General features: G+C 44.2%; 1 protein-coding gene across 1 annotated transcript in view; it reads left to right on the top strand.

The window, feature by feature from the left end:
* LOC126544174 (putative diacyglycerol O-acyltransferase Mb3761c) overlaps nt 1–13,885 on the top strand; it is a 560,147-nt gene that overhangs the window by 96,691 nt on the left and 449,571 nt on the right. The window contains exon 2 of the mRNA XM_050191407.3: nt 7,431–7,515. The gene's annotated coding sequence lies outside the window, so the exon portion shown is untranslated. The remainder of the gene's footprint in view (nt 1–7,430; nt 7,516–13,885) is intronic.

Consider the following 13,885-nt stretch of genomic DNA (forward strand, 5'->3'; position numbering starts at 1 on the left):
TCGAGGCAGGGCAAGTGTTGCTGTGTGCGGCACTGTGATGTATATCGCGGATGCCGCTTCGATCTTTTTCGCGGAACTGCCGCAATTTGTCTTCCTCCTATCACAAAGCGGCTGCCTCGTCTGGTGCTGTTGCTTCCAGTGTTGGCACTCTGGCGCTGTTCGAATGACACTTTTGTTAATGTTTGCTATAACTGTGCAATACTGGAAGCTTGAGTGCTAAATCATCATATCATCCAAGAGAAGAGAAAACGGAAGCTGATAGTAATGACAAGTGGCGACTAAAGTTAAAAGAAATAAAAGACTGTAAACCGAGAAGGAGAGCCCTGAAAAAGAGAGAGAAAGATAACAGTGCTTGGAATGCAGCGAAATAGGCGCGAGAACCGAGTTTTCTAGTGGGGTATTCTGTTCTATGATAGGTACCTATATATATAATTGAAACGGCGCCCGCTGTTTCCACGAGGCGATGGTAATTACTATCTGGGCATTTCTAATGTGTTCGGTGACGCAGACACCAGGCCGTGGATGCCAGGTGCTTATCGTAGATTTTCTTACAATAAATACTAGAGGGAACTCTGGCGCTGCGATTGTTCAGCCATCGTGGCAGTATAGGATTAATAGACATATTTGTCTGACCTTCCTGCTTGTGGATTCAGGCGTTCTCGTGGCTTCGTTTGTTACTGTTACCTGCCTTCATTGATTTATGTTTAGAAGAAACCTATATTGTTTTTTTTTTAGAACGCAATAAGTTTATGCAGGCACGCGCAACTGCTACCTAATTGCGCTGGTTCCACTTTTTGCATGCGTCCCTGGCGTAATGGCGTCGATATCGGCCTCCTGTGCTAGAGGTCGTGTGTTCCGATCCTGCCACTGGACGGTTTTATTACTACTTATTTATTTATTTGTTTACTTATAATGCTGCACTTTGTTGAAGATGATCACTTTACGTAGTCACGAAGCCGGTTAAAGCCATTAGTGCAGTAAGCATTATTCCCATGCCCGCTGGCTCACGCACCCTGCTTGCAGCTCCCATAGACACTAGCGGCGCAGTTCCATGCAGTAACTGCATAGAACTCCTGTGGTGCCCCTAAAATCTCTGACTCTCAAAGAAGCAAGCACTCGCAACGCGCGATTAGTCTGCGCTGCAGACAGTAGTGACTTATATGATAGCGGGAGTGGGCAAACGCCTGTGGTAATGGCGGTAAGGACAACACAACGCGATGCGCTATCTTATGTCGCACAGGTTGCCATGTTCGCGCGAAAATTAATTCAGTGCCGCGGTGCCCCTTTCAGAGGGCCAGCTTAAGTTAGCCTTGCTCATACTGGCTATCTGTAAACGCACGCTTTCGCGACTTAGTTTGATATCAATTGTCACTCATAATCACTCGCCGCGGGCTCTGCTTTCAACGCCACGGCGGTCGTGCAGCAACAAGCCAGTGCCTGCTAGCTCGAGATAGGGCTTCGGACAAGGCTTCGCGTTCCAGAAGACACGATCAGCTCGCAGGCCCTCGCCATCTGCGTTGCGCGCTGCATTCCGCCTGCCTCAGCTGTGTGGCTCGTCCCAGCGAGACACGGAAGCCGGGCTAAGTAAGTCAATGGCTAAGGTGTTCTGAACAGAACGGCGCATACAGCTTCAGATAACTATACGGAGTCTTTTTTCGCGGGGCTACGAAGAACACTGACGAGTTTCATGGCCTTTTATCTGGTGCATCAGCAAGTGGCTAGGCCTGCAGCGCCCCTGGCGGCGTTCCTCATCGGGGCAACGTTCTGATACGCCGTCGACCCAGCGCGAAGCACTGCTTATGCTTCTGGTGCATCGCCTTCGAGCAGATCTCCTTGTTTCTTCAAGGGGAAGATGGTGATACTCCGCTTAGCACTGATGCGGGCATTTTCGGCGTCATTAATTCATCATAAAAACTTCTTTTGCTATAGGCGTTGGAAACCTTCTGCGCGAAGAACTTGCGCGAAGAATTACTCCACATTTATGGTTAGGCCTTTGTTTGAGCAGTAGCATTGGGTACGCTTTTTCTTGCAGTTCACCAAATCACAACGCGGCCACAAAGCATCCCATCTGTGAAACTGTGGTCACTCTGACCTTTGTGTTTGCTTTTAAAAGCTATTACTTGCCCAAACAAGTGTCCCGTAGATTTGTCGCTCATGTGGGAGGAATTATGCATTGATGCTCCAGTTAAAACTTTTTTCGTAGCTATGTTTTCGCGCTGTGCCACAAGAATATGCATTAATGTAGTCAATGAGCATTGTTTGCTTACTGGCTGACTTCAGCTTGCAGTGGAAGCATTTTCATAATACCGCACACGAAAGGCTAATTAGCGAACAATATTTAATCCAGGTATTGGTGATTGTCGCGAGTCTCTATCTAGGTTAGGCACCGTCATCGCTGTGTTGCAAGGAAAATGATTTCTTTATTGACTCTGTGGTTGCTTATTACAAGCTAAACATTTCACTGACACATCCGATATAAATGCTCGACGCTCGTTTGACCAGCGCACCTGTGCTTCTCACCGTGTTTTACTGCTGCAAGCGCTTGCAATAAAAAAAAAGAAGAAAACTCAGGGGAGCGATCGAGAGCCAGCTTTCATTCGGTTAACAAAAACGTAGTACTGGTGATCGAAATATCGAGATACGTTACAAAATGCAACGCGAAAGCGCAATCTAGCCACAGTCACTCGTTGGAAATTGCAGCGTCTCCGATATTATGGCGATATAGTTCGCTAGAATAATTACTGGAGAGAACTCTGGTGCTGCAGTCGTGGAGCCACCATGGGAATGATGGGAAGTACGCAGATTTATCTGATCTTCGTGTTTGTGGATTGAGACGTTCTTGCGTATTCATTGCGCTTTGTATGCATTTGTTGTCGTGAATTTCAGAGCAATGTATACTCTGTGAAATCTAAAAGACGCTGCGAACACGCACGATCGGTACTAATTACAACGATTGAGCTTGTCGAGGTGGCCAAAACGAAACTCGTCAGGCGTCTCAAAGCACTAGCTTGCCCGCGATAAATTCGTAAGGTCTTTCATATCGCTGGTCGATGGATGTCTCCGTGGCTTAATGGTTTCAATATTGGGCCTCTTTGCCTTATAGGCCCTGTGCTCGGATCCTGCCGTCGGACAATTTTAAGAGTGGTTATGTAATCATTTCAACGTTGTTGAAAATGACGAGTTCACATAGTCACGAAGCCGTTTGAAGCCAGAAGGATGATGTTTAGGCAAATTCATGTATTTCCCGTTATTCCCATGCTGAGTCAATCGCTTCCATTGCTGCTCCCGTAGACACTAGCGCCAGGCTTCCCTCTAGTATATGTTGCATGCAACTCCATGATTCTCGAGGCAGCATGGGTCCGTCATAAATATTTCTACTGTCCATGTACAGCATTTCAAAATACACACACTAATTGTAGTCGACTAGCGTTTCGTACAGGTATCAATCGGGAATCACAAATACTTTTTTTTTTTTGGTTTGGCTTCTTTAAGTTTATTTGCTGGTCGGAACCAACACGCTAGGACTGAAACACCGTGGCCATCGGTCGAAACGAGACCGCAGACAAAAATTCCGGGACGAACACGCATCTGTTCGCGAAAGCAGTGAAATACAGGAAAAGGAAACAAGCTTTGCGTCAAAGAGGCGGTTTAGCTGTAGTGAAGACAAAAAGAATTGAAAGAAACCTTCCGAGGCTCCCGCTACTAGCGCCGAGACGCGAGCACACCTTCTTAGCTATTCCATATTGCCCCCGGCCAGCGACTTCTCGGCGTGCAACCGTATCGTCTCGTACATGCACTTCGGAACTTGGGACACGTTTTTCAGCGCTCAAAAAAGAAAAAAAAAAGCTGGTGGAACTTCTTTCGCGAGTACGACTGCTTGTGTCGACGCAGGCGTTCCTCTTCCTTTCAGTACTACCAGCTTCTGAGAGACAAGGTGAGAAAGCTCTGTAAACATTGTCCTGCGGCCTGGCGTCTCTTTGCACTTCATTGGTGGAGTCCGCTAGGAGAGGAAAAGATGGAAACCATGGTTACCGTGAAACGCCTTCTGTTCAATCTGCTCGGGATGTCGCTACTCCGTAGCTCAGCAAAAACGTATGAGAGGAAGCTTTAGCTCGCGGTCAGATACGATTTCTGTATTCGTGTAAAACGCAGACCTTCCGTCATTCGATGGAGTGATCTTAATAGTTGTAATATTTAGTTAATACATAAAGAAGCGTGTCAAGCAGGATTCTAATTTAGTATTTTGGATTGGTTACAACAATTGCCAAAAGTCTGCGAACTAGAAAAAGAAGAAGAAAGCACGAAGGTTATGATTTCGTAAGTGGGCACCAAAAATACGCGTCGAAGTTTTGTAAACTGCATCTCTCAGGGGAGAATCCAATGCAGTCAAGTTTGATTTATGGCTCTACAACTTGCATGAAATTGTTATTGTGCTTATGAGAGTTTCGCAAATGTACAAACAAATTAATCGTACTCTGTATAAGGGAGAATATTTGTCCGCTTTAGATATCCTAATACACGCAATATACCGAATCCTGTTGCCGTTATTTATTAATGAGTTAAAAGGTTGAAAACTTTGTCGTTTAGTTTCTGAGACTTGTAATTTTCAACAACGCTTATCCCAGAATTGAACCACTGCATTGAAAATCTGCTTCATACAGTTACAATAGCTTAACTTTTTATTTATTACAACAAGGCTTATTGAAGTCGGCGAATGAATACCGCGGAAAATTATTAGTCAGTTACCATGTAATTAGGAGCTGGCTTCCTTTTAGGTTATAAAGAAACTAATGCTCTGCGTAATGGCTGACACGCAACGTCGCCAGTAGCAAAGTATGTGCAAAGAGTTAGTAAATGAATGCATATCTAATACTGCTAGCAATAGCGTCAGAACCACATCGGACACTCGCAGTGTCGCACGATCTTTCTCATTACAGCATACGTAGGTAGCACCGTGCGCCAGCTGGTGCAGATAATTTAGCGCAAATGATCGCTTTGAGCACACTGGCAGTCGGTTGTGAGCTCAAGACCGTGCTGATTGCATATCGCTAATACCCGCAGCTCATTTGCCGTCTCCTTTCAGCGGGCGCATATTCAAAGGAGCGCTCGCGTGAAATCGAAACACGAAGGCACCTCATTGCTTGACTCGAAATTGAACGCTCCGCCGGCAAGTCAATGCATCCATGCGTAACAACACGGGTATAAACCAAGGAAGGATAAGAAATCATAGGTGCAGAACATGCAAAAAAAAAAAAAAAAAACACCCGAAATAAGACGAACAGGAGAAAACTCGCAAACATATGTTTCTGCGAAAAGTGCCAGTAAGCATTCCGCGGGAGCCGAAATTCTTTATGATGAAAAAGTTCAAAGCACAGTGGCGCGTTTTTTAATAAACCGATAGACATAGCTGCTGTGTTTCGTAACGATTCATTCCATTCGGCCTTTTTATTTACGTATCACCTGCGCCGCGCAGCCAATCCGGAAGTAATATAGCTTCCATGCTGCCATTCAGTTAAGTAAAAAAGGGGCCAGAATAATAGAAAATGCAATGACTCATTAGAACATGTGACTTCCGGCTTCTGTTATTCGCCGCGTGCAAGCTGCTTCGTAAGTTGATGACGTCATTTGAGTCAATTCAATTCAATTCAATTCAGTCTTTATTTTTCTCTTGAACAGAGAAGGAGACAGGACTAAAAGCTCGTAAGCTTGACAGAGGTCCTGCCCCCTTTATCAACTCGGCAGTACAGTACACAGGCAGAGATTATCGATTGTCCAAATAAACACTGAAACTAAATAACAAGACACTTTGTAAAAGGCAGCGCTATGCATTGCAGCACAAACATAGGCATTAGAAAAACAAATAATTGGTCATGGGGAAACGGAAAAATTAATAACAGGTATAGGTTTAAACTGAGTGCAGTATTACGTAATCTTGTTAAGAAAATATAGCTTAATAACATCACTTGAATGCTGAAAGGGGTCAAATAAGTCTCTGTTCAATTTATTTAATAATACTGGAACAGTATAAGAAAGAGACTGCTCGGTATAATATGCCCTAGGCGTCGGCACTAACCAAATTTCTTTATGTCTAGTCTGCAGGATATGCGTGTTTTTCTGAAGTTTTGCCAGATAATTAATATAATGTTCATCACCTTGTGAAGTCCTAAAAACGAGCTTCCCGTTAACACACCGCGCCATTCTCGGCAGAAATTGATGTTTTATTCTTTTTTTTTATTTCGCTTTTCGCTCACAATCTTTCAACGTTTCGCTCAACCGCGACGATAGGCCTGCGGCTGTGGCCTTGCACTCCTCAGCTCGAGGTCTCGGGTTCGATCCCCGCCGCGGCGGTCGCATTTCGACGGGCGCCGAATGCAAAAGCACTCGTGTAACTTGCATTGGGTGCGCGTCAAAGAACTCCATAATCTCAAAGTTATTCCTAATCCCTCCACTGTGACGTGCGTCGTAAGGAGATTCTATTTTCGGCATGTAAAACCCCGGCACCTTCTAAAATATTGGTCTGTTGCCTTTTAAAAGGCAGCAAATCAGGCATCCTGCTTGATCTGGCACGTTGGCGTAATACTTGCGGCTTCACGAAGCTATGCCTCGGAAATTACTACCTTTCGAGGTTGTGCATGTGTCGAGCTAGTCTATATCTATAATTTAGATGACTGGCAGGTGCACTAGTTGGCCCTGAAAGTGTCTCAACACGCGGGCATTTCTCGTCGGGATTTCGTCGGATCGTTACTCTAATGCTCCTAATGTCACCTGCAATCTTCAAAGAAAAGGAAAGCGGGAGCAGACGTAGTTTGAATAATTTAGTGCTGATTACGTTGCATGGAAACGTGGCAAAAGCTCGCCCTCCGGACGTGAAACTCTAGCATAGCAAAAGAAAAAGAGAAGGAAAGAAAGAAAGAAAAAAAAGAGGGGGAGCGGGTGGCTGGAGGAGGAGGGAGGGATTGAAATGCACCGGGTAAGATGAACGCAAATGGGTGCTCTAAGATAATTTCTTGTGGCCCACTTTCTGTAGGTGTTTAATGATTTTGGAAGTAAAAGGCACCGTGCATTTCTCTTTAAGAGCGCCATTGTGCTTAGTTCACTTTCATCAATCACGGTTAGCTTTAGTAGTTTCATTGTCACGTGCCGAATATTTTAACTTGTAATGTTTTATAGACGGTTTGAAGTCGGCGAAATTTTGTGCTTTACACTTCGTTCCTACTCCGTATTTCTGGATTGGTTACAAATTGGTTCCAGTGTATTCGTTATTTTTTTTTCTCTAGGAAGCCGAGTTTTATGGCTGGCAACTAAACGTAGAAGTCTTAAAGTGCGTCAAAATTGCTGGCTGTGGTTGTACGAAGTGCGATTAAAAGATTGTTTTTTGGTACATGGTTCAGTCGGAGGCTTTAAGTTATTTCTCGCAAACACTTTTGCAGAATTCCTGGCGGCTGTGCCCTTTCAAGACGTTACCAAGCTTCGGACATTTGGAATACTGTCTGCATGGCAGAATGAACGGCTGCGGTAAGTCCGAGCATTCGTTACGCGGTGAACTAGTGTTTCTCATTCCTGAGCTCAGGATAAACTCAAACATTCTTGAAAGAAGGAAATCACAACCAACCGTTGTTCACAAACAAAGTTAAGCATGCAAGTTTCCCTGGCAAGAGAATACTTAAGAGGGAGCTTAGCTGTGGTGCTCCAATCTAAATACATGTAAAAGGCGAATTCGTCTTTCTGGGCAACTACTCTACCAAACTTTACGACGTTTGTTGCATTTAAAAGAAAGACTTAAAATCTAGTGACTGCTCATTTCGAATTTTCGATTCAGGTTGTGCATTCTATACTAAAAATTGGCAAAAATAGAACATTTTCAGAAAACGAAACTATGAAGTTTACAGCTCTGTAACTAAGCATTGAAAAACGATATCACAGTTCTGTCAATTGCATCTAATAGCACATATCAAGCGGACAAGATTGATAGTTACACATGAATCTAAAAACGTTTAATGACATCGAAATACAGGTTTTGCAGAACCCCTGTACACAACGCAAAAAACTTACGCAATATTAAAATAACATATTGAATTTGTCCGCTCAATAACATATTGAATTTGCACACCGTTTACAGAATCGCGGTATCTGTTCCTGATGGAGAGGTATCAATTTGTAAACTTCGTGCTTCTATATTTTTTGAACTTCCGCATTTTTGAAATGTCCTTGAGCGAAGTTTAGACCGTAGATCGAAATTCTGCCTCCACCAGTCACTAGAACTTAACTTTCTATCTCAAATGCAACAAAGTTCATTGAAATTGGTCCAGGGGTTATCTCAGAAAAACGTTTTTGCGTTTTACATTTATTTGAATAGGCCGCTTCGTGTAGGGCCCGAGCTAAAGCTTCCTCTTAACTCATTTTTTTTTTATTACACAGCGTGGTGTAAGTATGCGGCAGTAGCTATCAACGTCTGTATTAGAAAATTCTTTAATTAAGATCAACCCATGGCCACGAGAGGTTGACTCTTAACTCGCGGTACTTTTCTGTTAACTTGTGAATCATTATAAACTGAAAAAGCATACGCAGCTTAGTTTGTTGTTCGATTCTTCTTGGGCTACGTAGTGAGCTTCTGGAGAAATTGTGTTTTTGTATGTAGCTTCAGATGCCAGAGTCTTTTTCAAAGGGTGCGTAGTGGATAAAGGACGCACACGCAAAAAGAGGACGCAAGAATTATCGTAGAAAGGCTCTTCAGAAAGCTTCACCTGTATGCGAATTGATTATATAATCACGGCAGTGATTAGTGCGCTGTTCCACCCACTAATGATATGAGAGGCGAGAGAATACACGCATTGACTCGTACAACGCCTGTGAAGTTGAGAGTGTACGATGTTCCTGTTCACGGGATGATAGCACAGTATTCCATAGCTCAGTAAACACTCCTTCTCTTTGTCAATTGCTGGTATACATTTCCAAGAAGTGGCGTGGCTATGCTGCATTTAGCGTTGCATTTGTGAACAATGCGCTTAGATGAAGTTTACAGTGTGATTGCAACAAAGCACGTTTTACGACTCTTATTCATTATGACATACGAGAAGAGGCAAGTGTTTGAGAGGCTTCGGACAACTATTATATAATGAATGAATGAATGAATGAATGAATGAATGAATGAATGAATGAATGAATGAATGAATGGATGAACGAATGCTTTATTTAGACAATACATTGTCTGGGATGTTTGGGCTAAAGGCAGATGCGGAATAAATGCAGAAATCGAACTTCTTGCTCAGTAATATTTTGCTACCGTATCTGACTGTTTTATGGTTTCAGTAATCACCTAAGCAGTGCGACGAGACCCAGCATATCTAAAAACACGACCGTTTCCATCATGAAACAATTTTGGTAATGAACACGTAGTACCTAATGTCTCATTTGTTGAAGCCCTGTCAGTACTTGAATAAATATGCGTCCTAAGTTTCTTCATGCGTACGACCATCAACTATAGGGGGCCTTGCTGAGACCATGCGTTTTAAGAGGACACAAGGGCTTCTTAACCGCTGCCGTAAACAGAAGTACGTTATCGGTTCGGCTACCTACTGTTCCTTTCGGCTTACGCTAATATTTGTGCGATGATCACTAATTGGCTCTCTGAAAAATAAGCCTGATAACGGATTCCTTTACTAATTTAGCCCAGCCATTGCGACTTCAAAATTAAAGTGTGCGTTTTAGGTATCAAGCGAATTGCATTTGCATTGGTGTATAATTGTGTAAACTTGGGGTCAGATGCAGTGCGACATTACGTGGTATTTTCTTAGACAAATTTCCTTTCTCTCCGCAGAATAAAACGAACGCGAACGTGTTTTGTAAGAGATATTGTGGATGAGCACCTCAATCCACTTCTAGACTTTTCTTTAGTACAGACGCTTTGAGCAATACCCGGGTGCGATTCCAATGCTAGCCGCACATGTTAAAATTAAGTTATTAAGGTGTCTATTAGCAAATATATTTTGACCGATGCATATCGCGTGATATGTGATATCTGACGGTGCGAGTATCGTGCCGCAAAAATAGCGTTTCTGAAATTCAACGAAGAGAAAATTACAGAAACTATTCACTGAATCATGGGGTGCGTGCAGTGATTTTACTTACTGAGCAGTCTCCTGAATTTATTTTGTTATGCCGAACAATTTTGCTTAGCTAAAATCCCCAGCTGCTCAAAACAAATGGGTAAATTTGTGCAATCCAACGCTTTTATTTTGCGATTTCATATTTCTTTTACTGTTAAACATAGAACTAGGATTCATAGGCCGGCGCGCTTAAAGTCGCTCGCCTTATTAGGAGTAGAGAGGCTTGTTGTGGCTGCACATATTAAGCCAACCTTCCTGTTTGGGATGCAAGAGTGCTTATGCCATATTTGGCAGATACGTGATTCAGCGACAAAACTGAAAATGCTGGTAGAATGCTTGCTGCCTGAATCACTTGTTCGCTATTTAGAAGGGTCAGCCGGTGGCCTCTTTTCTTAGGAGCTTCTTTCCTCACCACAAATAAATGCTTTCGTCTTCTTCTTCTTAATAATGCAGTTTTAGCAAAAAAAGCAGGAAGTGTTTCATTTGATATGCACAAACACCGGTGTATATTGTAACTGCATGACAATGAAGCACAGGAAAACGCTTTTGAGACGGCAAAAAATTGCATACAGCTTTGTGGGTGAACTTAAGTAGAAGACAGTCTGTAGAAGCAAGAACTCAAGGAGGTGAAAAAAAAAAACAAAACACAAGAACAAAACGCCGAGCTTTAAATTATGCAGTTCCGATTCCTCTAACGTCCCTTTCGCTTGTCAATTTTGTCCTATTCTCACGTTCCAACAACTAAAGCTTTCCGAACACCCTCCGCTTCCCAAGCGTCGATTTTCTTTCTTTTTTTGCCTCGAGACTCTTGTTATCCGCTGGGCGTTCGTGACAATCTGCCGTATCGCGCGCTCGATCGCGCCGAAGCACACTTCAGCCCCGGCGCTCCGTGTAAAGGGCGAGTACGTGCCCGAGAATACGCTCGTACTAACGACTGTCTGACCTGGCCGACGCAGACGCGACGCACTCGTGCCATCGATCCTCTGGCGCGCGCTGGCGCTCTCAGTTCGGGACTCCAGGGTCGCCAGAGGGTATTTCAAGGGTTGCCGTTCGGCGCGCTCGCCAGGCGCGCTATTGTTTCAAGCGCTGCGTTACAGCGATAAGCGGCAAGGCGCCGGCGCAGTGAGCTAAAATATTGACAGCGTCGGTCGTTCAGCCACGCAAGGGGGCTCTGTTGTTCTTGAAAGCGCCGAGAAGTGCCCGTCTGCTGAGAATCTCGCCGTTCTGGGATACCTTCGCGGTCTCTTGTGGATTTGTTCGTGTACGACGCACTTTCGTCTGCGGGGAAGACAGAACGCGGTTACTGGCTTTCTTGCGCGGCACTGAATAAAGGACGAACTGGCGCGTGCGCGGCATCGGTTCTGGAAGAACGTTCCAACTTACCCAACGTGGCGGACCTTGCAGTCGCCGAGCAGAAAAACCCAGCTCATCTTTTGTATAGTGTATCAGCGCGGAAATATTTTCACACGGACACACGAAAGGACACAAAATAGCGGTTCTGTGTGTCCTTTCCTGTGTCCACGTGAACAAATTTCCGCGTAAAACACTTCATCGAGCATGTTGCACCAAGTGGGCGAAAAGTCAGTGATTAATTTTATAGGGTTTTCTGTCCAGAGACATGTGCATGACCAGACGGAAACGCAAAGCAAGAACGAAGTTTTCATACTATGAAATATTTCTGCTAGAAACGTGAGTCGTGGGACTGGCTGTCCGATATCTGCGCATGCCAGCGACTCCAAAGAGGTTGACCATACCCAGGCCTACGCTGGTTCTTGCTGATTTCGAATGCGCATCATTTCCCCATGCTCTTCGACAACATGAACTTTGCCACAACATGAGCGCGTATATTGAAAAAGAAAGAAAGAAGAGCGTGAAAGGCTGCTTGTTTGGTCTGGTTTGCGTTTTGAGGGATGCTACGAATCAGAATACTTTTAGCTGCAAAGGACTGAGGGCCAAATGCCAACAGGAAGAGAAATTGTACAATAGTTGTGAATGGAAAGTTTGTCGGCTAACCGGATGAGATCAGTCGTATGACTAGTGTTAACCAACTGTTACGCGGTATGCTGGCGTGAAGAACATCTAGAGTCTGTGCAGCGTTTTTTCGCTACAATCTTTCATTCGAAACATCAGCCTTTTCTTCTTTTACTCCAAGTTCTCCGTTCAAAACTCTGTTCCAGCCACCAGGCGTTTTGAGGCTTGGAGCGGAACCTATATACGGCAGAAACAAACAAACAAACAAACAAACAAACAAACAAACAAACAAACAAACAAACAAAAGCGAGCGATCGAGACTAATTAGCGTTAAACAATAAGGGGAAAATGAGACATCCACCCAGTCGTAGCAATAGCTACGCAGGAAAACCATACGGGTTCCTCGAAAGAAAGGCCTCGCAGTTGAAGAAATATTCGACCTGGTCCGGGACTCGAAACCAGGACCACCGCCTTTCCAGGACAGCCGCTCTACCATCTGATCTAACCAGGCGGCTAGCAGATGACAGGGCGAAGGCGAACCCATCAACAACTCGAAGTAAAGGCAAGAATTTGACATAATAGTTCTGCGGACACCCGCATGGTGGAGAGAAGTAACTAATAAGGGGGAAATGAGACATCCGCCCAGTAGTAGCAGCTCCTGTGTAGCCATAGCTACGACTGGGTGGATGTCTCATTTTCCCCTTAATAATCAGTTCTCTCCGCCTTGCTGGTTTTCCAAGAGCTATTATGTGTTAAAGAAATTCAGGTGCCACCACCTTTGGTAGGCCCACTACGTTTAGAAAACGCGCTCGCTAGAACTGGCCACCCTAGTCCAGTAGTTGGCCAATTCTGAATTATTAGCCTTATGAATTTCGTAGTTATTTTTTTGGCCTTCAATTCCCACTGACTGCACAACAGTTAACGTTCTTGCACCAGGAGAGATTTTTTAACATCCCTGGATCCTTAGAGGGCACCACAGCGAGCACGACCTGACCGCGCTCGTCACACGAATTCTACGAGTAATAGTGACACATGACTGCTTTTACTGCCGTTATATGGCAGTGAAAAATATAGGTTGCCTTAAAGTTTAGCGAAGAGCACTGGTAAGCGCAAAGATGGTTTACACCACTGGACACGTCTTCTGTTATACAGGTATTCCTAATGAGAGAAGATATACGAGGTTTTGTATACAGGGACAGAGTGGGCGGTATCGTTGGATACAATCTCAAGAAAAAAAAAAGAAAACGTGGCCTTCAAAAAAGAAAAGCTCCGAAAGGAATACTTGAAGAAAGAACAGCGCTACAAAGACGCAGACTACAAGAAGAACATGTTCTTTTAGTCCGCGTCTTTGTAGCGCTGTCTTTTCTTCAAGTATGTTAAACCAACTCTCCCGCATCAAGCTTCTGCTCCCAAAGGAATATCAGTGTATAAACACAATAGAACGTAAGAATGTTTTTTTCCATCAATGTAGTTAGATCATGGCGCGTTTGAGGATCAACCGCCTTAGTTCAACATATCAGATTTTGTTACGCCAGTTGGCTAAGAGGGACTTTCACAGCGCCGCTCTGGTTTGTCCGTGTGAAACAACTTTAGTATGCTGCTTAAGTTTGGGCGTCGCATTGAGGAACTCTTAGTTATTGCTCATCTAAATACTCAACAGCGCCGTGTGCAGGTCTTGTGGGCGGGATTAGACCACAGAGCATTCCGAGACACTATACAGCCTAAAATTCTCAACGAAATGACATGCGTATAAGTCTCAGCTCCTTACACCAGAAACCTCTCCCTGAAGCTAAGATCCTGGATCCTCA

Source organism: Dermacentor andersoni, chromosome 10, assembly GCF_023375885.2.
Source record: "Dermacentor andersoni chromosome 10, qqDerAnde1_hic_scaffold, whole genome shotgun sequence".
In the NCBI taxonomy this organism is placed as follows: Eukaryota; Metazoa; Arthropoda; class Arachnida; order Ixodida; family Ixodidae; genus Dermacentor; species Dermacentor andersoni.